Source organism: Canis lupus, chromosome 25, assembly GCF_003254725.2.
Source record: "Canis lupus dingo isolate Sandy chromosome 25, ASM325472v2, whole genome shotgun sequence".
Taxonomy (NCBI): domain Eukaryota; kingdom Metazoa; phylum Chordata; class Mammalia; order Carnivora; family Canidae; genus Canis; species Canis lupus.
The window spans coordinates 39,184,669-39,210,054 of NC_064267.1; the positions used below are offsets into that span (position 1 = coordinate 39,184,669).

The 25,386-nt window shown below is 37.3% G+C and overlaps 1 long non-coding RNA gene across 1 annotated transcript in view; it reads right to left on the minus strand.

Annotated features, from left to right (window-relative positions):
• Positions 1–8,229: 8,229 nt before the first annotated feature.
• The window catches only part of LOC112669815 (uncharacterized), a 65,027-nt gene continuing 47,870 nt past the window's right edge, over positions 8,230–25,386 (minus strand). The window contains exons 3-4 of the long non-coding RNA XR_007405938.1: positions 9,210–9,281; positions 8,230–8,443 (exon numbers count right to left, since the gene is read on the minus strand). This is a non-coding gene — a long non-coding RNA (uncharacterized LOC112669815). The remainder of the gene's footprint in view (positions 8,444–9,209; positions 9,282–25,386) is intronic.

Sequence of the window (25,386 nt, forward strand, 5' to 3'; positions counted from 1 at the left end):
AACAGACACATAGATCAGTGGAACAGAATAGAGAATCCAGAAGTGGACCCTGAACTTTATGGGCAACTAATATTCGATAAAGGAGGAAAGACTATCCATTGGAAGAAAGACAGTCTCTTCAATAAATGGTGCTGGGAAAATTGGACATCCACATGCAGAAGAATGAAACTAGACCACTCTCTTTCACCATACACAAAGATAAACTCAAAATGGATGAAAGATCTAAATGTGAGACAAGATTCCATCAAAATCCTAGAGAAGAACACAGGCAACACCCTTTTTGAACTCGGCCATAGTAACTTCTTGCAAGATACATCCACGAAGGCAAAAGAAACAAAAGCAAAAATGAACTATTGGGACTTCATCAAGATAAGAAGCTTTTGCACAGCAAAGGATACAGTCAACAAAACTCAAAGACAACCTACAGAATGGGAGAAGATATTTGCAAATGACATATCAGATAAAGGGCTAGTTTCCAAGATCTATAAAGAACTTCTTAAACTCAACACCAAAGAAACAAACAATCCAATCATGAAATGGGCAAAAGACATGAACAGAAATCTCACAGAGGAAGACATAGACATGGCCAACATGCATATGAGAAAATGCTCTGCATCACTTGCCATCAGGGAAATACAAATCAAAACCACAATGAGATACCACCTCACACCAGTGAGAATGGGGAAAATTAACAAGGCAGGAAACAACAAATGTTGGAGAGGATGTGGAGAAAAGGGAACCCTCTTACACTGTTGGTGGGAATGTGAACTGGTGCAGCCACTCTGGAAAACTGTGTGGAGGTTCCTCAAACAGTTAAAAATATACCTGCCCTACGACCCAGCAATTGCACTGTTGGGGATTTACCCCAAAGATACAAATGCAATGAAACGCCGGGACACCTGCACCCCGATGTTTCTAGCAGCAATGGCCACGATAGCCAAACTGTGGAAGGAGCCTCGGTGTCCAACGAAAGATGAATGGATAAAGAAGATGTGGTTTATGTATACAATGGAATATTACTCAGCTATTAGAAATGACAAATACCCACCATTTGCTTCAACGTGGATGGAACTGGAGGGTATTATGCTGAGTGAAGTAAGTCAGTCGGAGAAGGACAAACATTATATGTTCTCATTCATTTGGGGAATATAAATAATAGTGAAAGGGAAAATAAGGGAAGGGAGAAGAAATGTGTGGGAAATATCAGAAAGGGAGACAGAACGTAAAGACTGCTAACTCTGGGAAACGAACTAGGGGTGGTAGAAGGAGAGGAGGGCGGGGGGTGGGAGTGAATGGGTGACGGGCACTGGGTGTTATTCTGTATGTTAGTAAATTGAAAAAAAAAAAAATAAACATACTTCAATCCTAAAAAAAAAAAAAAAAAAAAAAAAAAAAAAAACAAAGAAAGACTCAATCTCCAAATACACATTAGGGGTTAGAGCTTCAAGATGAATTTTGAGGGGCCAGTAAATCTTCAGAAATATATTTGAGAAAAAAAGTCTGTACTTTCTAGTACTTGCATAATGGGTGCATCAAAAAAAAAAATGCAGATGCTAACCTGGTAATTACATTCCAGCTAGTATATAAATTCTGTAACTCTGGAAGTCACTTGAGAAGTCATCATGGAACCACATATTTCAAAAGATAAGATGAAAGCTAAATTTGAGATTTTATAATGAGGAATCTTGAAAGTTAACCTAATTATATGGTCTCATTTGACAAAAATGAAAAAAAAAAAGCAAATAAAATCGTTGAGTAAAGGCTCATAACCTCTTGAACTCAAAGCAGGATCTAGGAGAGTATACTTAATAGTATTATCACTATGAGATTAGACATAGATTTTGGTCTGTTCTTCTAAATATTTAATTTAGTAACCATAAAATTAGTATTAATGAAAGAAAATAATGTCTTATATTTTCATATTTTTCATACTGATTCCCGACTTTACAAAATAATACTTTCCCAAGACATGTAACATCATTCTAAACCTATGAGAAAAAGATTTTCAAGGAATTACTCTTCGGATTACTTAGGAAAACCAATCAATCTTTTCAGGAAACAACTATACAGTAAAAAAGGAAATGAAATTCCAGATAGCATATTTATGATGACATTACAGAAGTTTCAAACAATTAAAAATATGAATTAATTGAGTGTCAATGGTGAATAGCAAAGGTAAACAGAATTCTTGCTGGGCTAAGATAATGAGTTTGATGATATGAATACACACTGCATGTATTATTATATTGTGGAATTTTAGCATTAAAATTTGACATTTACAAACTCCAGAGAAATATTAGAATAGTAGTAGTGATGCTTTGAAAGATACCTGTAGACATTATATTCTGATCTAAACACATTAGTCAAATGATAATATTCCACTGGCAAGTTTCTCAGCAAAAAGAAAAAAAAATGGTTTCATATGTGTTATAGACTGAACACACAGGATGATTAAATTTACTTTTCACTCCAACTACTTCATATTGGAAGGACACATTTACTATATCTCTTAACTTCTGCACATTAATATCGAAACAAATGTAAAGGTCAATTTAGTCACATGATACATCTCATTTATAGCATCTCTTCTTTATTAGGAAGATTAATTTTATACAAAATTCATTGAATTCCAAGAAGATTTAGTACTGCTTTTTTGCAACTACGTTTGTTTTCCAACTGAAGCTGAGAAAGAAAGGAAAGATGAAAAAGGCAAAGCAACTTTTTTTTTAAACCTTATGAATACTAGTAGAACTTACTTAGCTTGATAATCCACTTTTGTGCTGTCCAATAAAGTAGCTATCAGGCACACATGGCTATTGTGCACTTGAAGTGTGCCTCAACCTAATGGGGATGTCCTGTAAGTGTAAAGTTCACACTCAAATTTGAAAACTTCTATAAAAAGAGTGTAGTCTATTAATCAATTTTTTTTCATTTTGTGTTAAAGTGAATATTTTGGACATATTTGGATATATGTGTATATAGCACATACATTGGATTAAGTAATGTATATTACAAATTGGTTTCTTTTTAGTTTTTTTCTTTTAATTTAGCTACTAGAAAATTTTAAATTACACATTAAGTTTTTTTTTTTTTAAACATCTTAAAACCAATTAGTTATCTGATAAATGAGTTTGAGAAAGGAACTGGCATGTGGAGTTAAGGGACTGTATCATTTGGAGCATAAGATACCTGCAAGAAGGCTATATCCTTTCTTCCCATCTGGACACCTCACAGGCTCACTGACCCGGGTTCAACACTGTATGCCTAATTCTGGAGGTCAGTAGGAGGCTCCTTCTGCTCTCTCTAATTTAGATTTTTTTCTATTATAAATCTGTATTTTGGTTTGTCAAAATAGGTGAAAAAGAAAAGAAAGTCCATATAAAGAAATATAAATGCTTTTAATATTTAATATTTATAGGAATGAGCCATAATGTATTCCTAAGTTTTGTACATATTTGCATATAAAATGCTTCTGATATGTAGAAAAATTTTTCTCTATTCTGTACTAATTCCATTTGGAACCATAGCCATTTTCCCAATTTTCAAAGACTTCTTAACTGAAAAGCTTTAGCACTGCTTTGCTACATTGAGTTTTTTATTTTCTTTATCCCAAGTATTGTGATCATCTGCTAGGGTTTCAGAGAATGGAGAGCTTGTTAGGATATATGACAAGATATGCTGAAAGCAAATGACTCAGATGTTGAAAAATAAGATTAGTGCAAGCCTATTCCACTCTTAGTAAATTATGTATATTTTTTGCCCACTGGCATAACTACCTCTTTTTCATACCTGATTTGACACATACAGAGAGCATATTATTCATTGAGCTTCAGTATCTGTCATCTCCAATTATGTGAAATTGAGTGGTGCGTTTGCAGCCAAGTCTCCCAAGCATTTTCTTGATCTTTACATTCTTGTAATTCTAGCTCAAATTATAGACAGATTTCCCCAAAACATAAATGGTAAGGTGTTTAAATAGATAATAGTGATTCTTAAAAATATAAGAATGGACATGATTAAGCAGTAGGCTTTTTTTAAGTATATTAAATAGGTATTTCCTTAGTCTACGGAAGTTTTTTGACCTATTGTCAAAAAGCAATAATGTTTTATGTTTCCAGAGTATATTACACTAGATACTGAGTCCTGTAGTTAGAACAGAGTCAGAGTTTCTACTGAAATATATTATTTGATGGGTGAGGATAAATCATGGTCTCACTACATCTGTGATATCTGTTGGCTTAAGAACATGTGACACTAATAATGAAAAATGCTAAGATCTGACAAAAGATTTGGTTCATTATTATCCTTTATGTTCTTCTGTATGCTAGATATATTTCATTTAGCAATCCTATTTAGAGGTTTGCAATGTGGCCATAAAATTTGTTCTGAATTGGATTTTCAACACCATTTACTATATACAAATATGAAATATATATTTTCCTTAAATGTCTCATGCTATTAATTCAGCTCAATTAGTGATTATGTCTTCCAAAGCACTACAATTAAGCAAATGAATATTTCTATAAGGAGGTAAGACATATTACATTTCATGGGGCCTGCTGAGATCCACGTGGGCAGCAAGAAAGTCAGAAATCTCAAAGCATATACTATAATATCATTGGTCTTCTTGTCCCACATATCTCCTCTGTCACAAAAATGCTAAGACTAACTGACTATACAGGGCTTTACAACATAGATCTGGGTGTACTTGTCCATCCCACAAAGCTTAAACTAAATTAGACAAATATACATTACTTATCGCCTGAACTAAGTACTAGGCACTACATTAGGAATGAATGGAAACGTCAATATGAGACATTCCAACAATGAAGTAGGCGATGAGTGGAACAATGATAAAGAAAGAAATGCAGAAATAAATAATAAAAGTCAGGACTATTTGTAATTGCAAAACAGGAGTCAGGATGCTATAGATTTTCAGTGGAGGGATGGTTGATAGATGTCTGGGACACTCAGAGCATATATTCTGCATATAGCTGTCCTTTGGAATTTGTTGAAATGTGCTTTATAGCCCAATATATGGTCAATATTCATTGATATTCTATGTGGGTTTGAAAAGAATGTATATCTCTCAAATGTTGGATAAAACTTTTCACACATGTATATCAGATGAAGCTTGGTAATTGTGTTCAAATATTGTATACCCTTCTCCTCTCGGGGCTTTCTTTCCCTTTTCCGTTGCTCTATTGATCAGCCACTGAAAGAGGTGCATCCGTTCATTTGTCATTACAGTGTTGTGAATTTTTGCTTTAAATATTTTGAATTCCTGGCAGGAACAGAATAAGACTGAAGATAGAGAGACACTGCAGGAAGGTTTGCAAGATTTAATGCAAGGCTGACCCAAGGGATTGTTGATGACAGTAAAGTGGAGGGAATTCAGGAGAGGAGGGTGCTTGGAGAGGTCTGGCTTCTCTAGAGGAATTTAATCAATGAAAACACTTGATTGGTGCTGTTTTTTTTATTATACCTGCTTTATCCTGGACCATGGAAGAATTCTGTGAAAAGGCCCAACAATTTAGAGAGACATTTGATCAGACACAGGTATTCACAGGAAACATTCTGTATAGTTAATGATACCATGTGTATGTCTGAGACCTAAAGGGTCCTGCATATTAACATGTTTCTAAGAAAATCAAAGTTTATTACATGTAATAATTAAGTAGTGGAATGAAGGTACTGAATTTATGTATTGTGATTATACTATTCGATGTAAGCTATGAAAAAGATTCCAAAGATCTATTGCTGTAACATCATTCATAAGCTATAGTTTATAATGTGTGAGCCAGATATATGTGGGCATTTATTCACATACACAGGTGTACATATATTTAAATTACATTAACATGTATAGATTTTATATATACACAATAGGTAAGCTTTTCATCTACAGTAAATCCTAACCACTTGAGGCATCCAGTCATCTCCTTATTCTGGGAAAATGGCAGATTAGAAGAACCAGCCTATTACTAGATTCGTGTTTAATGATCCCTTAATACAGTTCGGATAAAATACAGAGTTTAGAGACCTAGTCTTTGCCCTCAAGAGATTTGTAGGTTACAGAAAGGAAGCTTCATACCAGTTTCCCATGTAGATATTCATACTAAATCACTTAATAGGATTTTTATTCTCAAGTGATTATGTTTGTCTCATAGAAAGTAGGCCATATTTTGCTTTCTTCTTAAGGATCATTCGCTTTTTGATATGAATGGTAGACAATGAAGTCCGTCTCCTATATTCTCTTAAGAGAAGGATCATTGCTCTTGTTGTGGTGCTGATCACCAGTAGCCTTTAGCTGTCAACTGTTTCAGGGTCCCCCACAGTGACAGGGATCCCTGGCTGACATAATGCCTTTCCTGGGGTAGCCCAAATCCAGGGACTGACCTCTGGGGGGTGCCAAAGGCTAGTCATTTTTTCTCACTGAGGGACAAGTCTGACAGACTCGTCACCTGTACTCCAGAGCTCTCTACATGCTTGGTCAAGGCTTTGCTGAGGTTGCCCCAAAGGCTGACTTCTCTTTTTCAGCCCAACCAACCTGCTAGCCCCTCCACTTCTTAGGCATTGATGGCCTGATAAAAACCCTTCCCACCACACTCTGCTTGCCTTCTATTCCTAAAGATTATAATCTGCAGCAATCTAAAAATTGAAAGTAGAAAATGCTTATAAAATGGGAAAAGAAATGGTTTCTCTGTGACATCTGTTTTTCTGGGTTTCAGGTTATGAGGATGTAAATAATTCGTTAAAAGTCTCTCTCATGCTTTTAGATGTTTATTTCTTTAAAGCTACACAACTGAACATAACCTCTGTTGGCTTTTGCAGCCCCAGGTGCAAATTTGCAAGTGACATTTCACCCCTTGCTGCTACTGTGGCAACCTCTTCTCTAGTAAATCAGAATAAGGGGAGTGGAGTGCATCCTCTGTAACTGTCAAGTTGGCTCTGCTGGTATTATCTCCTTTGAAATTCTTGCAAGAAGAAGATCAAAGGTAGCTCAGATCTTCATCTTAAACCAGAGATTATGAGTCAACCAGGGCTGGCCCTAGACAAATATCTGGTGTGTATTGAGTCATACAGTCATACAGTGAGTCAGTGTTCTAATCAGGGGCAGAGTAAATCAGTCGAAGTTCCTTGCTCACCATGGCAAATTTGCAAGTGCTCTTTTCAGAAAGCACACAGATGTGCACTCTTTTGGCATATTTGGTTTTGTTTGTACATTATTATGTTTTTCTTCCCATTACCACAAGACAGAAATATTAATTGTAGTCAAAAATAAAGTTATAATGGGGACCCTGAGTGACTCAGTTGGTTTAGTGTCTGACTTCAGCCCAGATCATGATCTCAGGTTCCTGGGATGGATCCTTAATGTCCTTGGGCTCCGTGCTCAGCAGGGAGTCTGCTTCTCCCTCTCCCTCTGCCATTGCCCACCCTCCTTCTCTCTCTCTCTCTTTCTCTCTCTCCCCCAAATAAATAAAATCCTTAAAAAAAAAAAAAGGTTGTAAGCCCCCTGGCAGGCTAAAATTGAGAACAAGACATCAAAGGGATGTCTGTCTCTCTACTTTTAGAGGTAAAAGTGGCTATTTCATAGCTAGGGAAGGAGAGAAACAGGCACATGAAGTGCTTTACCTCAGATCATAAACCAAGGAGGTGGCAAAACTTGGGCTAGAATCCAAATATAGTGGCTAATGTTTAACCACATCATACTGCTTTCATTCAGACTTCTTTGGTTGGTTGGTATTGATGTAACCAAAAAAGACTTTTCTTCAAAATTCAACATTCCACTGATATTTATCAAGAACTTACCACGTGCCTGGTACTGTTTCAGGCAGTGTGTAGAATAGTAGATTAGATGGACAAGTTTTTGTTGTCAAGGAGTTTACTTTCTAGCAAAGATCAATTTTCCTTCCTGCTGAAAGCCACTTACAACATATCAATTTTAAAAAGGTGCTTAAATACAAAAGATAATGACAGAGACAACTTTGGCTACTTTTCTATTGGCTCTTGCTCTACCAGGCTAGCATAAGGACTTGCCACTGATGGTTAGCAATGGGCGCAGGATGCCTGGTCACCATTTTTGATAACTGTACTTAAAGGTATTGTGCCATCCCGTTCCAAAACAAACAAACAAACAAAAACAAAAAACAAAAACAACAGCAACAACAACAAAAAAATTTTTTTTTTTTTTTGTTTTTTTTCAAAAAATGTTTTTATTAAACGCGATTTGAGGTAGAAGAATGGCAATGGACTGGGCCATGTTTTTTTTCTAAATTTAGGCAAAATTTGCATTATAATACTTAAAAAGTAACTTCTTGTTTTTTTCTTTGCAGAAGACCTCACAGTTCATTTGTCAGAGCAGCTGATGGCCAGTTCCAGTGCATAATGAATTGTCAATGGTGAGAAGTATTTGGTAAGGAGGCTCAAAAATTCATGGACTCTATGGAATATAGAAAATAATGGGTCCTCAGAAAGGTCATCCGTTGACCGATTTTGCTCTTCTCGTTTTACAGCACCCTGTGTATCTCCTCTTTTTCATATCACTTATTACAATTAATATTCATCATATTCAATTACTTATTTAAAAGATTTTTAAAGCACAGTTACATAGTTTCCAGTGAGGACTCAGGGCCAATCTATTATGGCTCATATCCTGCTGGCATAACCGACTAGCAGTGCAGACCTGGAATACCACTAACCTCCTCTGCATCAATTCCTCATATGTAAAATAAGAACACCACCTCACTCATAAAGCTATTTGAGATTCAGATGAGTTAATACCTGTAAAATGCTTAAAACAGTGCTTAGTATATAATAAGGATTATATAACTATTTATAAAATTAATAAAAATAGAATATTTTCTTTGAATAATAGGAAGAGGAAAATTTATATGTTAGTGACTGCTAATATTTTCCTTTCCTATAACTATGGTTGCATGTTGAGTTGTTCAATACATCACTGTCTAATAAATTAATGAATGAAAATTTTGAGGCCAGAAATGGTAAAACAATCTACTCAAGATCACTCATCTTAGTGCTATAGGTTCTTCGGTGATATAATAGGGCCAGTGCTACTACTGATTCAATGTATCTCCCTCGGTGCAGCACAAATATTTCATTTGACATGAGAGCAGTCCTAAAATTTAGGAATCTACTCTCTAATTCACAGATTAGCCAAAGACATTTGAAGATGTTAAATAACTTACCCAAAGGAAAGAGTTCAAACAGAGTCTAGGATCAAATCTGAGACATTGTGATGCCAAGTCCATGTTCTTGCCCTGCAACACAGTTGTATGTTGAGAGAACATTTGGTGATAACAGGTAGGGAAGATTGAAATCTGCAGGGGAAACTTGCAGAGGCATAAGAAAAAAATATATATATATAACAACAGGACATATGCTAGAAGGATTTGTCTTTCAAAAGACATCTCATCTCCTGGATTCCTTTCTAAGCCAATGTCAAGCCCAGTGATTTTAGCAATATTCCACATGATTTGCTGATATCTTTTACTAATGTCAATTTATTGCAAAACTAGAGACAAAGTCAGTGTAGCTCAGTCTGTAAAACATACTTAAGCAAACTATTAGTACTTTTAAAGTCCAGGATTCACAAAAAAATATATGCTATCTTCTCAATGAGAAATTTAAGAGGAATAACTTTAATTTGATATTGCATAAATGTATTAAAATCAAGTAAAAAATCATTACATTCGTAGTCATAAATCATGGTGTATAAATCATAATCCATAAGCCATGTTCTCAGATCTACAAATTTGGAAAGTAGAGTAAAATTGGGAAAAGAGCCTTTTGGACAACTGTCGACAATGATGCTAAGCTAATCAAGGAATCCTCTGATAAGGCTAGGATAGGAATTCTGTGCCTGAAGAATGAAAGCAGCAAAATTTCTAGAAGGATGGAATTAACTTGTGTGAGCACATTATCTATTCTTCCTAAGGTACTGGGTACTGTTAGACTCCATTTTCCATTAAAAAACAACAACAAAAAATATTTTATTTATTCATTTGACAGAGAGAAAGAGCATGAGCAGGGAGTGGGGAGATGCAGAGTGAGCAGGAAAAGCAAACACCCTCGTCCCCACAGCTGAGCAAGTTGCCTAACGGGGGGCTCGATCCCAGGACCCTGAGATCATGACCTCAGCCAAATTCAGCCACTTAACCAACTGAGCCACCCAGGCGCCCCTGTAATTGGATTATTGCAAGGCATATGGAGCAATAATAAATATGATGCAATATAATCATAACGAACTATTCCTGAAAAGCACAGAAAGTTGCTCTTATTTCTAACCAAGATCCTGGACATAGAGACACAGGATTTTGAGAAAGATCAATGTGCCGGTTATGGCAATCACTTGAGCTTTCATATCATCTCACTGAATAACACTGATCTACTCTATCATTTCATAAGATATCTCCAAGCAAATAATTTGTGTTTAGCTGATCACACCCGGAGCTTGAATGCAATCTTCTGTGTTTAAAAACACTATTTTGGATCCTTTACATGGGACACTCACTCCCTAAAACCTGAAACAAACAAGAGACCATACAAGAGGCAAACCCATAACCCTTGTTTCTTGTTTGTCTTATTTACAGCTGGATCCACTTTTTTGTCTTGTTTGTCTGCCTAGCTCCTATATCTTAATGGGGGATAAATTTAAGCTCACTGACTATGGTATCAAAATACATTTCATATTATCACTGTATAAAATCAACCCTTCACAGTAACCAAATTGCACAAAGAAAATTTCAAATTTAGTTACAGCAATTAACCAAGAATTTTTTTTTTTTTTCAGTTCCACAAAGTTCCACTCTTATTTATTCATAAGTCCTCTGGTAGGTCTTTGAAATAGAAACACGATTATACAGAGGAATGAAAGGCCTAAGACTGGGTCTGGTCTAGAGGATGGGATTTTTGTCTCGCCTGCTTCACTAATTATTCCTGAACATTAACGGGAAGACGGTGAAATTTGACTAAATCTCCATTCCTTCAGCCATAGAAGAGGGAGCCTGAACCAGATGATAGAAAGGACACTTTCCAGGTTTTGCCTTTTATGGCAACACAGAAGGCTGATGCATTGTGTGGTTAGAGCTGATAAATGTAAGAGCGACTCCACTTGCGAATGACCTAGAACTTGCTGTAAAACCCGAGAAGATAAACAGACTTAGCAGGGAAGGGCAGTGGAAACGGCAGCTGTAATTGAGATATTTTAATCAGGAAACCATCAGGGATGGACCTACATGGAGTTTCTTCTATCCAGAGAGCATTTGGTCAGAGTGTTTCAAACCCTTACGCTGCAGCCCTGCGAGGAGGTAGGCGCTGGCCCATTTTACACACGAGGACAGTATTTTTTAACAATGTCAAAGTCACATTACTGGAAAAGACAGATTGAACCCAGGGTCTGTCCAATGTCAAAGCAGATGGAGTGCCTAGGAGTCAGACACTGCATCCTGAAAAACAAGGAGGCGAATTCAAACAAACGAAAAACAGACCCTCACTCATAATGTTTTATCAAAAATCAGCAAGACCCTCTTCCACAGGACGAAGAGCACATACTTAAGCCTTTTTGGAAACTCTTCTGAGCAAACAAAAGTACGTGTGAGCTCCCTGGGGCTGAATAGTGCGGCCACGGTGGAATGTTGTGGCAATATAAATTACAGAGAAGATGCTTGGCTTTTCATCTCGTGCCCTCACCCGCAGATGTCTGTGGGATGAAAGCAGAATCCCTGCCAGCCACCCCGGTCCTGCAGTTCTGACACCCTGTAATCGGCCCGCTAGTCGCAGCCTCCCTCCTCATCCACCAAGCCTCCTCCTAGGGCTGCTTTATTGTACACATTTCACTTGAAAAACCTAAGTCACATCACAATTAATTTCGGGCCTCGAGGATTTCACAACATCCTTTGCGATCACAATAACCCCCGAGCATATTGTGCAATGGGGACTGGAATCTCTTGCCTAAGTTACAACTTTGTGAAAGAAAGAGGGTAAAAGTGGGGAAATGATCTTGCTTAAAACAATCAGGTTGGGCTTAAGTGGGCCGGAGGAAGTTTAAAAGTGACCAGTAACCCTGGTAAAAAATGTATCTCACCCGAGTTATCATGTTCAATGTAATCATATCTCCTTACAGACTTTTTCCAGGCAGTGCGCTTTTGCCTGCTATTTTGTGTGTCCCCCCCCCCCGCCGGGACATGCCTTTTGTACACTATTCTGACTCATCATTGTTCATTTAATATAATATAAATAAGCAAATACATGACTTAATAAATGTGATGAGTAAGGAGAAAAGGGTGTTTGACTAGCCAGCTCAGTCCCACATTTTAATTAAAAAGCACGTCTCACACACCATCAATAAGTTTTCGAGTGACCTGTCATGACCGGTTCTAATAGCAAGCATGTCATTCACTCTTTCCTAATAAATTGGCAGATTATGCTAATATAAAATAAGGGAAGCTATCAATTTTATGTGTGCCAGACAAGCTATGCCATTGATTTCATAATTTATGATACGCGCTTGGAAGAGGAAGACTGCTAGGGACAGGGTTTCACAAACAGAATAAAATGTTACAGGAGGGTAATCAATTAGATGTAGTTGACAAATAGGTGGAGAAAAACATTGCAAAATATTATGCTTTCCTAATGGCCAAACACTCATATATTCAGTGTCACTTTCTATCTGTATTCACCTTTCAACAGAGGGTCTATGATAAAGCAGATCCTTGTCAATTATTAAGATTAGGTAATTGACATTGTCTTAAAAGTATTTAACCTAAAAAGCCATAACGATTTAGTTAATTGGGGGCCAAATTTTCTTCCACCAAGAAATAGAGAAAACAGCATTAAATAGGGTAATATTAATTCTACCAGTAAAGTTTTAAAAATCACTACATGACTTCTTGTATATCATTCCTACATAGGATCTTCTATAGAAAAATCATTTAGGTTATTTCACACTCTTATAAAAATGAGAATTTGCAATAGCTGTGGGAATTTAGGGGCTCATAAGAAAATCTGGGCATCGATGTGTGGTCAGATAGGACAAGATGATTGCTTAGTATACACAAAATATACATTATATCTCACATTTAGAGTCAAATTAGTTGCTTCTTGGGATCCCTGGGTGGCGCAGCGGTTTGGCGCCTGCCTTTGGCCCAGGGCGCGATCTTGGAGACCCAGGATCGAATCCCACATCGGGCTCCCGGTGCATGGAGCCTGCTTCTCCCTCTGCCTGTGTCTCTGCCTCTCTCTCTTTCTCTCTTTGTGACTATCATAAATAAATAAAAATTTAAAAAAAATCAAATTAGTTGCTTCTTGTTAGTTAATAGATTTTGTCCTTAATTTTCAAAAACATGAAAATCCTTCCATAAAACTGGAAAGTATATTTGTGCTATATTATTTATGAACACAAGCAGAAATCATCAATTTATCTAGAGGCATTCCTCACCAATCTGAAAGCAGAAATATATAGCAGAAAAAGCAAAGTAAACATTTAAACCTTGTATTTGTTTTGCCTATGTCAACCTATGGGATTCAGGTGATGGGTAAAGATGAGTAGTATTGCTCCATCTGTTGTCCATTGATTTTCTCTTCTTTTTTCATAAGCGAAACAATAGTTTAGAATAAAATGCAAGTCAGGGCGCCTGGGTGGCTCAGTCAATGGAGTGACACTCCTGGTTTCTGCTCAGGTTGTGATCTCAGGGTTGTAAAATTGAACCCTGCATCAGGCTCCATGCTTATCATGGAGTCTGCTTGAGATTCTTTCTTCTGTTCCTTTTGCCTCTCCCCACTTCACTCTCTCTCAAATAAATAGATAGATAAATCTTTAAAAATCAAATAAAATACCAGTCAATAATATGTTATCTGTAACTATTACCAAGTAGATTCACATCCCTCAAAGCCACCTCTTATTGGCTTTACTGGCTTCCCAGTGGGGGATATTTGTAATTTTGGATCAAAGGACCTTTTACGAAAGAACCATTCTTAAATGGTCACCTCTTAAGTTAGTTCATGGAAATGCATCCTGTCTGCATAACACCTTTTAATGCTCTCTTATGGTTGGAAGTTTTAAACAACCCCTTCCAGATACATCTAGAGTCTAAAACTGGGTTTCTTTTTCTTTTTTTTTTTTCTCTCTCTCTTTTTCAACTTTGAAAAGAGTAAGTAATACTACTAATTGACTGTGATGTGAGCCTTTAAAAAATATGTGGCATTAACCTGGTCTTATGGAGGAAAAGTAAAAAGAAGGTTAAAAGAACAAGCGCACAGGAGAACAATCACATTTGCTCGGGTCTTGAGTTACATTGAACTTTGGTGGAATGAGTCCAAGACAGAATTAAATCCAAATGTTTCCTGCTTTCTTCCGTCTTAATAGCTTCATATTTCCTTCATTTCATGTCTTCCACAGTTTTCACATTTAAAATTGTCATCTTTGAAGACACTGAGCATATTTATGGCATGTCTTTTTCGTGATACATATTCCTGCCTATTGGATTGTAGCAGTTACTAGACAACAAAAGAGATTTGGGGTTTCTGTATAATAGAGGAATTTAAATTAGGGAGGAAAGGGGACTATATCATGCCAGCTTCAAAATAAATCTTCCCTCTTACCCTCAAATATATGACAATATTGGTAAAGAATTTCCCATGCCTTTATAATACACTTACCCATTAGATTGCAGAAACAAATCAAATAGTCCAAGTTCATGCTACAGAGACAATGAAAACACAGGGTAAAATGACAAAAATAGAAAAGAAGAAAATACTATGACTATGGTGATGGTTAAGATTTCCATGGCTAGGAGTCACAGTAAGATCTTCACTTATACCGATCATTTAAGTCTTTCATAATATGAGGCGACGGGTACTCTCAGCCCCTGCAGGTCACATATGTTAAATAACTGGCCCAAGGTTACATGACTAGTAAGTAATAGAATCAGAATTAAGTTCAAGCAACTGGATTCCCAGAATCACATTTTTCCTTTCTTCTTTGGGTGATCTCTGCAAATGCTATACCTCCGTGCTGTTGCAAAAGAACACGTAGAAAGGAAGAAGCAAAAGAGGAGGAGGAAGATGAAGAGAAGAAGGAGAAGGGAGAGGAGGAGTAAGAAGGGGAGAGGCAGTTGGCATTCACTACCATTTGTGTGCAGCTTCTCACTAGAACCAAGTCAGACTGGCACTCTCCGATTTAATCACTATTATTTTGAATACATGGCTTCCCAGCAGGTTTCTGTACAAAGACGAGAAAAAAAAAAAAAGTGGAATGAAAAAGTGGAAGAGAAGGAAGAGCAGCAGAAGAGAAATGACCATTTTATCTAAATAAACACATCTACCTAAATCATACATTATTAGCAAGAGGATGTTTATAACCTCAGTACATTTCTTTTACTGCAGTGCGGAGACAATTGTCCCTTCTGTCTCAAATTCAAATGCCAGTGTAATGGCTAACTGAAGTCAAGTCTTTGTTTCCCAGTGATGAGCCAGCCAAACAATAAAATTAAAATGAAAAAAAGCTTCATGATGTTCATTTGTGGTACTTTAAGTAGTGCCAACTGCTTCAACAGATGAATCACATAGAGTAGTAAGAGTAAGAAATCAATTGGGTACAATATTCTCATTCGTTTTCTCTTTGAGAAATATTATTTTGCCTTGATGTGAGCTCCCTCCTTCACCCTTGACTTACTTTGTCGATCTCCCCCCAACCCCCCATTTCTTCTCATACCTACCAAGAATGGAGAAGGGACTGTCTATGCCTTGGCATTAAGTTTTTCTGCAATGAGAGTAGTAATTACTTTCACACTTGTCTCATCAGTGATGGAATTCTCGAGAGCTTTTGGACCACTCCTGGCATACGAAGAGGGACTCTTTCTGCCAAAAGTTAAACTCTAATCCAAGGCAGGTAAAATGGCTATAGACCAGATTCCACAGGATAGTCCCTATTTCCAGACTGTAAAATGTCCTTCCTTATCAGTCAGCCTTTGTTTGGGCATATCTGTTCAGACTTGAGAAGTGCTATTTTTCTCCAGCCTAATTTTGTTATTATAGTGTATGGGTTCAAATACTTTGTGAAACTACATCCAAATAAATATGTGGCAAAAAATAGAGATTTTTCTTTACAGGACAATTACCACATTTTACATTGCTTCTGAAGATTACTCACCAAAGATAATATTCAGTCATTTGCTAAATTATCATAAAAGGAAAATTATATTAATGTTAATTGAAGCATAGGTTTCTCTGAGGAATGAAACATGTGTTAGTCTAATAATCTAGTAATCCATCCTTAGGGTTTGACAAAGATTTTCGTCTCTAGAATATCAATTCCTTTATTTTTAAAAAATATTTTTTAAAGATTTTATTTATTAAAAAAAAAAAGATCTTATTTATTTATTTATTGAGAGAGTGGGAGCAAGCACAAGCAGGGGGAAGGACAGAGAGGAGCAGAGTCCCAGCTGAGTTGGGAGCCCAACAAGGGGCTGGATCCCAGGACCCTGAAATCATGACCTGAGCAGAAGGCAGATGCTTAATGGACTGAGCCACCCAAGCACCCCATCCAATTCCTTCATTGACATAATATTTTCTCAGCTACTCTGTTTAATCTACATGGCCCCTCTCTTAATGTTACTATTATCAGGAATATATAAATTTGTATTTGAATCTAATCTGTACTCTGGAATAAAATTGTATTTATAGCAGACCTGTGAGAATTATACATTCTCAGGGTAATTAAATAAGCAGGGTTGCCTGAGTGACTCAGGTAGTGAAGCATCTGACTCTTGAAGTTGGATAATAATCTCAGGGACCTGGGCTCGAGCCCGACGTCAGGCTCCTCACTGAGTGTGAAGCCTGCTTAAGATTTTCTCTTTCCCTCTCCCTTTCTCCTCCCTCTAAAAAAAAAAAAAAAAAAAAAAGACAGATTTACATCACTAATTGCCTTCATGAGATATCTCCATCTATATTCAAGCTTTGCGAGGACTAGGAAAATACAGTCAATATTACTTCTTTATGGTTGAGTGTCCTTCTTTGTTCTTACTACATCTCTGTTCCCATTTCATGGATTGTGACAAAGCTTTCCCTGAGAGTTCTGAAGTAACTTAACTTCAAAGATCTGGTGGAAATGTCACCACTTCCTGAACTACCCAGGAAACCCCTCTGAGCCCGAGCAGCCCTTTCATTGTGGAAAAAGCAGGGGGTGAATGGCATTCAGATGAAATTTAAAGAAACCTGCTGCTAGGTCCCACAAATCTCATTACAGATGTTGGATGGAGGCCCTGTACTGAATCTATCAGCCCTCACATTCTTCTTTCCCTTTTTAAAAAGGATGTTCCAGATGGTCTGTATTAATGTGTGTTTGCAATACTTTTGGCACAGCGTAGTGGCTAGATAAGACAATGCGAAGTAAACAGAGACGAAAAAGACAGCTATCAATGACACAAAACTGGAAGCATTTAGGTTCCTAACTAGTTTCAGAGAATCAGATACACAAAAGGCTAATTCATTTGTCTATAGCAGGGTCCCCCAGCTAAGAAACAAAGTGAAATGCCACAGGACGCAGACTTCTGCTTTTTATAGTGGAGTGGTTTAATAAACTTAATTTGGTCAACTTTGCAAGGACACGTTCCTTCTGTCATTGGTCTTAATTACTTCTGATTCTGTACTGCCATCCATCATTTTATTTCAGAACTTTGCACGACGTAACTTAGTTCCAGGCAGTTTGTAGATGGTACACTGAATTGTCAGGCCACTGCTGCAGACCTACCTGTCTCCCAAACCTGAGACAAAGGTCGACTTGCAAGATAGTTAGCTTTGACTTTCCTTCTATCGTAACTTTTGCTCATTTGGAGGTCAGAGCAGTAGGAACCAAATACATTATCAGGAGTTCTGTATACAAATTTTTCAACTTATTGAGCTTAAACATAATCCATATCTGGCCCAGTCGCCTGCAAAAAAATAAAAACAAAAAACAAAAACCCTAAGCATTTGCTGCTTTGTCTTCAAACTTCCCATTTTTTTTTCTTTTCTTTTTTTTTTTTTTCCCATTTTCTTTTTTCTTTGAAGCTTTATTTAGTTATTCCTCCTGAAATATCATCATCCAGCTTGTTGGGAGACGTTTCTCTGTGGATGTCCTGTGTTTCCACACATCTTAAGAGCAGAGACGCAGACTGGTTTTGTTCCAGACTATCTTCAAGGACATGTGTCCGTATAGCCAACAGCCCGGGAAGGCAGAGGTAATGTCTCCTGGAGCAAGATCGGGGATTTTCTGTAACATAACCTACTACCTGTACAAGCATCACATGGTTCTCATTGTATTGCTCTATGCAAATTGGAGCTCAAGGAACTAGCAGAAGAAAATTCTGACCCTTTTAGTACTGCTGTTGCTGTGAATAATAAACCACCCTTTGTCTCTGGGCGAGTTGTCTTGTGTTTGCTGCTAACACCCATGAAAGTGTGAAGCTTAACTTGTGAGCTTCAAGCAGGATTCAATCACAGTTCCTGACACGGTTTCCATTCTTTTTTTCCTTATAAGAAATTTTCTCTGATCTATTTTGGTGCACATATTAAGAATGATAATTCAATGGTTCCCCAACTTTCTCTGGAAACAGCTCCCCCTAGAACTGTATTTTTGTTAAATAATAGACTAGTAGGGCCTCTCCCAGGATATTTGATTCAGAGTTCTGAACTGGGACATGGATTTTTTTTTTAAAACAGTGCTTGAAATAATTATTATTTATGGGAAGATGATTTATCTAAAACACGTTATCACCAGGCGCCTGGGTGGCTCAGGCTGTTAAGTATCTGCCTTTGGCTCAGGTCATGATCTCTGTGTCCTGGGACTGAGCCCTGCGTTGGGTTCCCTGCTCAGTGGGAAGTCTGCTTCTCTTTCTTTTCTCTCCCTCTGCCCCTCCCTACCACTCATTCTCTCTCTCTCTCTCTCTAATAAGTAAATAAAATCTTAAAATACAACACAATACATTATCACCAATACAGGAAAATAGTAAACACTCAGGAAATGGCAGCTCTTGTTGGGGTTTTCAAAAAGTTCTCAATACGTACTACTGCTTTTCCTCACCTCACATCTGAAAAAGGTGAAAAATTTTAAAGAGAAACCAAAATATCACTTTCATTACCAACAAAGACCAGACTAGAAAATAGAGCTTTGGTCTACTGCCCAGGAGGGGCTGCCAATTAAATCTGAAAAGCAGATAGATTTATATCTTCGGTTTCAGGCAGATCTTCAGAAACACAGAGAGCTTCCCATGTGGAAGAGTTTCACTCAGATAAGACTTCAGACACTGAGGGTTTGGGAAGTTTCATCATGAATTTTGACACAAACAGTAAATGGTAGAAAAAAAACTAGGTGAGTGTTTGAAAGTGTTTAAAGTAAGAAATGGAATAATCTGATCACATTGCCAGTATTTCTTTGTCATTCTCTGATAAGTATCTAGGTTTTTAAAATCTCCTCTTCCAACAATCTTATGACTCAGAGAGGTCAAGGGATTTGCTAATGATCACATAGTTAATCAATGTCAGAGCTAAAATTCCAACTTCCAATTCTAAAGCTCAGCTACCTTGTACAATGACACTTAGGGGTGATGAGAGGCGGTGAGGCTGGAGGAGGGAGAGTCAGGGAAAACAGGTAGGAAGTTGCTGCAATAGTTGAGCTGAAAAAGAACAGAGCATATTGTGAGGTTCAGTCAACAGAGTAAAAACAAGAGAATTTGATTCTACAGAGAATTTGATTTTCATCCTTTTTCATTTTGATTTATTGAAACCTCAGCATATCCTGGCCTGATGGTATCCACCAGAGTAAAAATACAATAAAACATGCATCATACATTGAAAGACTTTATAATTTAGTGAGGGACACAAGGCAATATAAGGCCACAATAAACTTGCTCATTGTCATCCCGAATTGCACATTACATATACAATGGGGACTCCTAAGGGCAATCAATTATTCAGACATGGGAGAGAAGGAAGATATGTTCAGAAGTAGATATCAGGGATTAGTGAGTCACTTGATACACAAAACTCTATTCTAACATAGAACTGATATATTTTAAAGTTTAATATATATGATAGATTATAATTATATAAAATAAAGAATGGAGATGAAATGAAATTCATATAAGTCACCAACAACATATTCTAAGCCATCAATAGCTATCGTTAACATTTGGTATGGGTTTTACCAATGTTTTTTAATCAGTAGCAGATCTTGAGTGGGAATCGTTAAGGGGAAGCCATCTTTCCCTAGCCATCTCTTTGGTTCTTACCTGTGGCTTGATGACACGCTTTCCTAGTAGTGGACCCTGGCGACCTGAATAAACCTTCTCAGGGACTGAGTTTTCTTCTCCTTTTTCTTCTTCTTCTCCTTCTCCTTCTCTTCTCCTTCTCCTCTCCTTCTCCTTCTCCTTCTTCTTCTTCTTCTTTCTTCTTCTTCTTCTTCTTCTTTTTAAGATTTATTTGCTTATTTTAGAGAGAGAGAAAGAGCATGCAAGTAGGGAGAGGGCCAGAGGGAGAGAATCTTCAGGTAGACTCCCCACTGAGTGTGGAAAACAACTAGGGGTTCAATCCCATGACCCACGAGATCATGACCTGAGCAGAAAGCAAGAGTTGGACGCTCAACCAACTGAGCCACCCAGGCTCCTTATGGGACTTTGAGTTTTCTATAAGCTATCAGTCATTATCAGATGGATGAGATACCTAGGAGTTTTCATTCATTAATTTCTTTACCCTGCATTGAACTTTCCAATGTCCACATTCTGAGTTGGCTGCTTGGAGAACTGGACAATTGGAGAATAATACTATTAAGGAGTAATCCAGTAAAGTAAAAGGTAGCCAGTCTAGTAAAGGATAATCTAGTAAATTCTAGTGTCTGGAGATGTGCATTCTAGGAGATATTAGAATTCTTACCAAGGAATCAATATAAAAGGTTTACCATGGTTCCAGACTTACCAAATTGAATGTTCTAACAGAAAAAGTATGTGAGTATACTCGCCTAGCAGTACAGTCTATAATTTTTATTATCCCTCTTTCTGGAATGATCTATGCCTCATTCTCCCATGGTTAACTTTTTTTCAAGTCCCAGCTGCAATGCCTGTCCTCCTCAGAAAAGTGAGCATCCTGATTAAAGAAGAACTTGTTAATCAAATAAATCACTCAATCATGCCATTCTATTTATATCTATTAAAAGATTAATTATAATCTAATATATTATATCTAATATATTTATTATTTCACTATTTATTACTTGTCACATCACTGGAATGTAAACCATCGAGGGCATATATTATTTATTTTTTCACAGCTTCCCAACATTTGGAACCTCACATGTAATCATCACTTACTTCACATTTTATTGAATAAACTAGTCATAGTCTCAGTGTTTGCACCAAAATATAAGATGGTAGTCACATCACTTAGAATTTATTTAGCTTCAAAAAACTGAAACCAAGAAGCCAAGTAGCTTAGTCACAAACTATTCTATCACATCAAGAAATTCAGAGGCAACACCAGAGTAAGTTGGTAACTCAGTGACATCATTAAGAAGCCAGATCCATTCAAGCTTTCAGCCTTGTTGTGCCTAACAGGTTGGCTCTTCCACGGGCCAGCTCATCTCATGATTGCAAGATTCTGCAGCAGGTCCAGCTTAGCATTTCCATGCATGCGTGAAAACATACAGAGGAAGAAATGAGATTCTCTCTTATCTTGAGATTCTTGCAATCCAAGAACAAACTTTTCTGGATGACACTTAGAAAGCTTCCTCTCAAAGCTTATTGTTCAAAATTCTGTTGCTCACCCACAAATAAGTCATAAGGGAAATAGCATCATGATGATCAGTTCACACCAAAGGTTTTCAAACTTTCTGACTGTGACTCACAATAAAAAATATGTCTTCATATCAAGGTACATGAGTATGCATAATTGTTAAAAGATACTTTTATTGATCCTGGAGTCCCAGGATCAAGTCCCACATCAGGCTCCCTGCATGAAGCCTGCTTCTCTCTCTGCCTGCGTCTCTGCCTCTCTCTCTCTCTGTGTATCTCTCATGAATAAATAAATAAAATCTTTAAAAAAATACTTTTATGAGATTTTTATTGCCCTTAATTTGTATGAAACACTTCCATGTGTCCTATTCTGTGTTATTTGAAATAAAGATAATGTAAGCCATTAATTTAATTTTATTATTGATGAGTGCTTGCAACAAACAAAATAACACTGTTATACCAACTGAGACCAACTTTTAAAGTTAGGTTCTAAATCAAATGAAGGAAAAGTGGATCCTCAAACTAAACTGTGATTAAGAGAAAATGGAAGATGCCCTTGACATAGGCAAATGGTATCTGCTAAATATTTACTGAGTTATTTTTAATATGCACAGTTAATCAGAATCTTCATATTACATTGTTATAAATATTGAATGATATAATTAATATTAACTCGAAGAGAGACTCTAACTACATATAGCTACCAAAAATAACACATCAGGAATCAAATTAGTTCTGAGAGCCATATCAAAAGGGAAAATATGTAAGGATTTGTCTTATAATTGTTTGTTTAGGAGAGGTGATTTGTAAATGACAAAAAGTGCAATTTATTTATCAGACCAGCCTAAAACACCACATAAGTGGGACCTTTAAAATTCTTTGGAGGTTTTCATAAAGCATCCCAACTTTTTCAGGATTTCTCTGAAATCCCTCCAGTTGGCTCTCTTGTCCATAATGAAGTGCCCTCCATTGACGTTCGCTGTCCAAGGTATTCTCACCAGAATGCTACTGAGAATGGCCACCTACCCAGCATCTCTAAAATACAGACACTCAAGTCTGGCTGCTTCTCTGAACTAGAAGCTGCCTTGCTCTATGTACTCTCTCAGTCTTCTCTTGATTTACTTCTGGAATATGTATCTGTATTCTCTTCTAATGGTAATTTTTTTTTTGAATCCTGTGATTCAGTTATAGTATTGTCTCATCTATCTGTCATGGAATAGAATCAAAATGTGCTACAAAATTGGATTTTCTAGATAACTGAGTGTGATTACTTTAAACCCCTACACTTTATCTAATTTTTATCATTTCGATGAGGAATATCCTAAGCTGTATTATAAAACAACCTGTCCTAAGAGAATTACTGAGGATCTAAATGTTTGTTGATAATTCAAGATGATTATTAGGAACAAGATTCATTCTCAAAAATATACTACAGAGAAGACCTTAGATGTGTTCTACCTATAAAAAAAAGTAGGGGAAAAGATTACTAAAATAAGAAAATAAATGCAGAACTCCATACAAAAAAAGGTGTGACTTGAGGAGAAGAAAATAAAAGAAAGGGCGAAGAAGCCAGAGGGAAATTTAGAGGATTGGCACCATCTCCAAGGAGATCTAGGACTTCTAATTTCCAATCCTCAAATTGTTCCCAATCTCCATCAGTAGACATGTATGTTGCATGCAATATTATAGTACATACATAATTATGGTATACATAATCATACTATAACACAGTGTTTTTCTATGTTCTTGTAGCCTTCACTGTAAAATGGGTAAACTGAGGCATGGCTTATTTAAACAATAATGTCCTAAAGCCAGTGACAGTTTGGAAATTCAAAAAAGTATCTTACATCCAAATCTACTTTTTGTGTCCTTGTATATTCCCTTTGAATCAGGTCTAAGAATAGTCTGGAAATCATAGAGAACACCCTCTCTGCCCACGTGATAACTGGAACAAGGAAAAACCAGGCTCACCTTGAGAGGAATGTGGCTCCACACCAGGCAGTCAGGGTCACATAGCAGGAGTATTTTTGCTATTCCTCTGGCTTTCCTCCCTGGCCATGGCCCAGAGTGCTCTGGGCTCTGTCATCGCTCTGCCTGCACAGGACAGCTATGCTCTCACTGCCCCCATTGGCATTATTACCCAAAGGCATAACTTCACTATAGGATCTTCCAAGATCAACCTAAGATTTTATGGGCATCATTTTTGTTTTTGTTTTTGTTTTTGTCTTTTTCTCTCTACCATTCACATAAGGTTACAGAAGGCATCCTCATATCACCTTCTGCTTTTGAAGACAGTGTGATGAGCTATGTAATGATCTCAATCAGAGCTCAAGAAAGCAATGGGTTAGACCTTCAGAGATGGACTGTCCAATTTTCTAGAAGGAAAAACAGAACTTATTCTAAGACAGCTGGCCCTGGGGAGGTAAAGGGATTTGGCATTCTTCTAAGACAAGAGGACGGTGTAAAGCTCAAATTTCTGGTGCTATAGAATGAGGTAATAAATACTAGTAAACATAGATGAATAATACAGTGGTTCATATTGAGGATAATTTTAAATGATAATTTTAAATGCTACAATGATATGAATAAGAATACAAGATTCATAAGTTCATGGTGCCAAAGCTCCATCATTTTACATGAAGATAGATGCATTTTCAGGGCAGGAGTTGCAAATCTTCAAATTACAACATTTTTTGTATTATAATGTACCTTATATATAATAATGTGTCTTGTATAATTGAAACAAAAATTGGGCTGAGATCAGAAAATGTGAATTTTAATCCTGGCTTTGCCACTAGACAGATATTTGGCCTTTGGCAAAAATCAGTTCTCTTTCTTGATCATTCAGTATCTTTGCTACAAAATGGGGAAGGAGACTTCATACTGGGTGATGCAGGAGGTCCCTTCTAGCTCTGGAGTTCTTAGAACTGTAACCTGTAAGGTTTCACCATCTGCACATATATATGAGGTCATGTTTGCACTAAGCTGCCCTCACAGCTTTACTATCCTTGCCTGCAAGACTACAGACCTCAGGCTCCATATTAATTTCTCCAATGTCAGCCCTAGCTATTTCTTGGGAAGATGGCATAACAAACACTGGTAAGGCTCAATCTGGATCCTCTCAAGTCCCTCTTATTATTTCTTTATGTACCACTCCGGCTCACCACTGCTCCCCCAGTTTCCAAGAGCCTTGCTTCTAAGGACTCCCAACTGCAACTTTCTTCAGAGGGCTATCCTTGGCCTAGCCAAGCTGCCTGACTGCCCACCAAGTGCCAAGAGGCCCTTAGACAATGGCTGATATGACAGACAAATGAAGGTATCCCTGAGCTCCACTTCTTGGCCTCAGGCAGTACAGACCAGAGCCATGTAAGGTATGATCTGTGACTGTCATTGCTTGAGATGTCAACTTGCCAGACCGGCTCTTCCCACTCCCTGGGTACTTCACATATGCTTAGGAGTAAGCCCAATCCTGCTCTTTTGAGCTAGCCTTTTTTGGACATTCACTGCCTGCCAACCACATGAGGGATGTGCCTCGCCAGGATGTGGCTGTAGGTGACCTCACTGGGCACACTGTTCCCCTTTGGGGATGCAGTCTTCTGGGGCA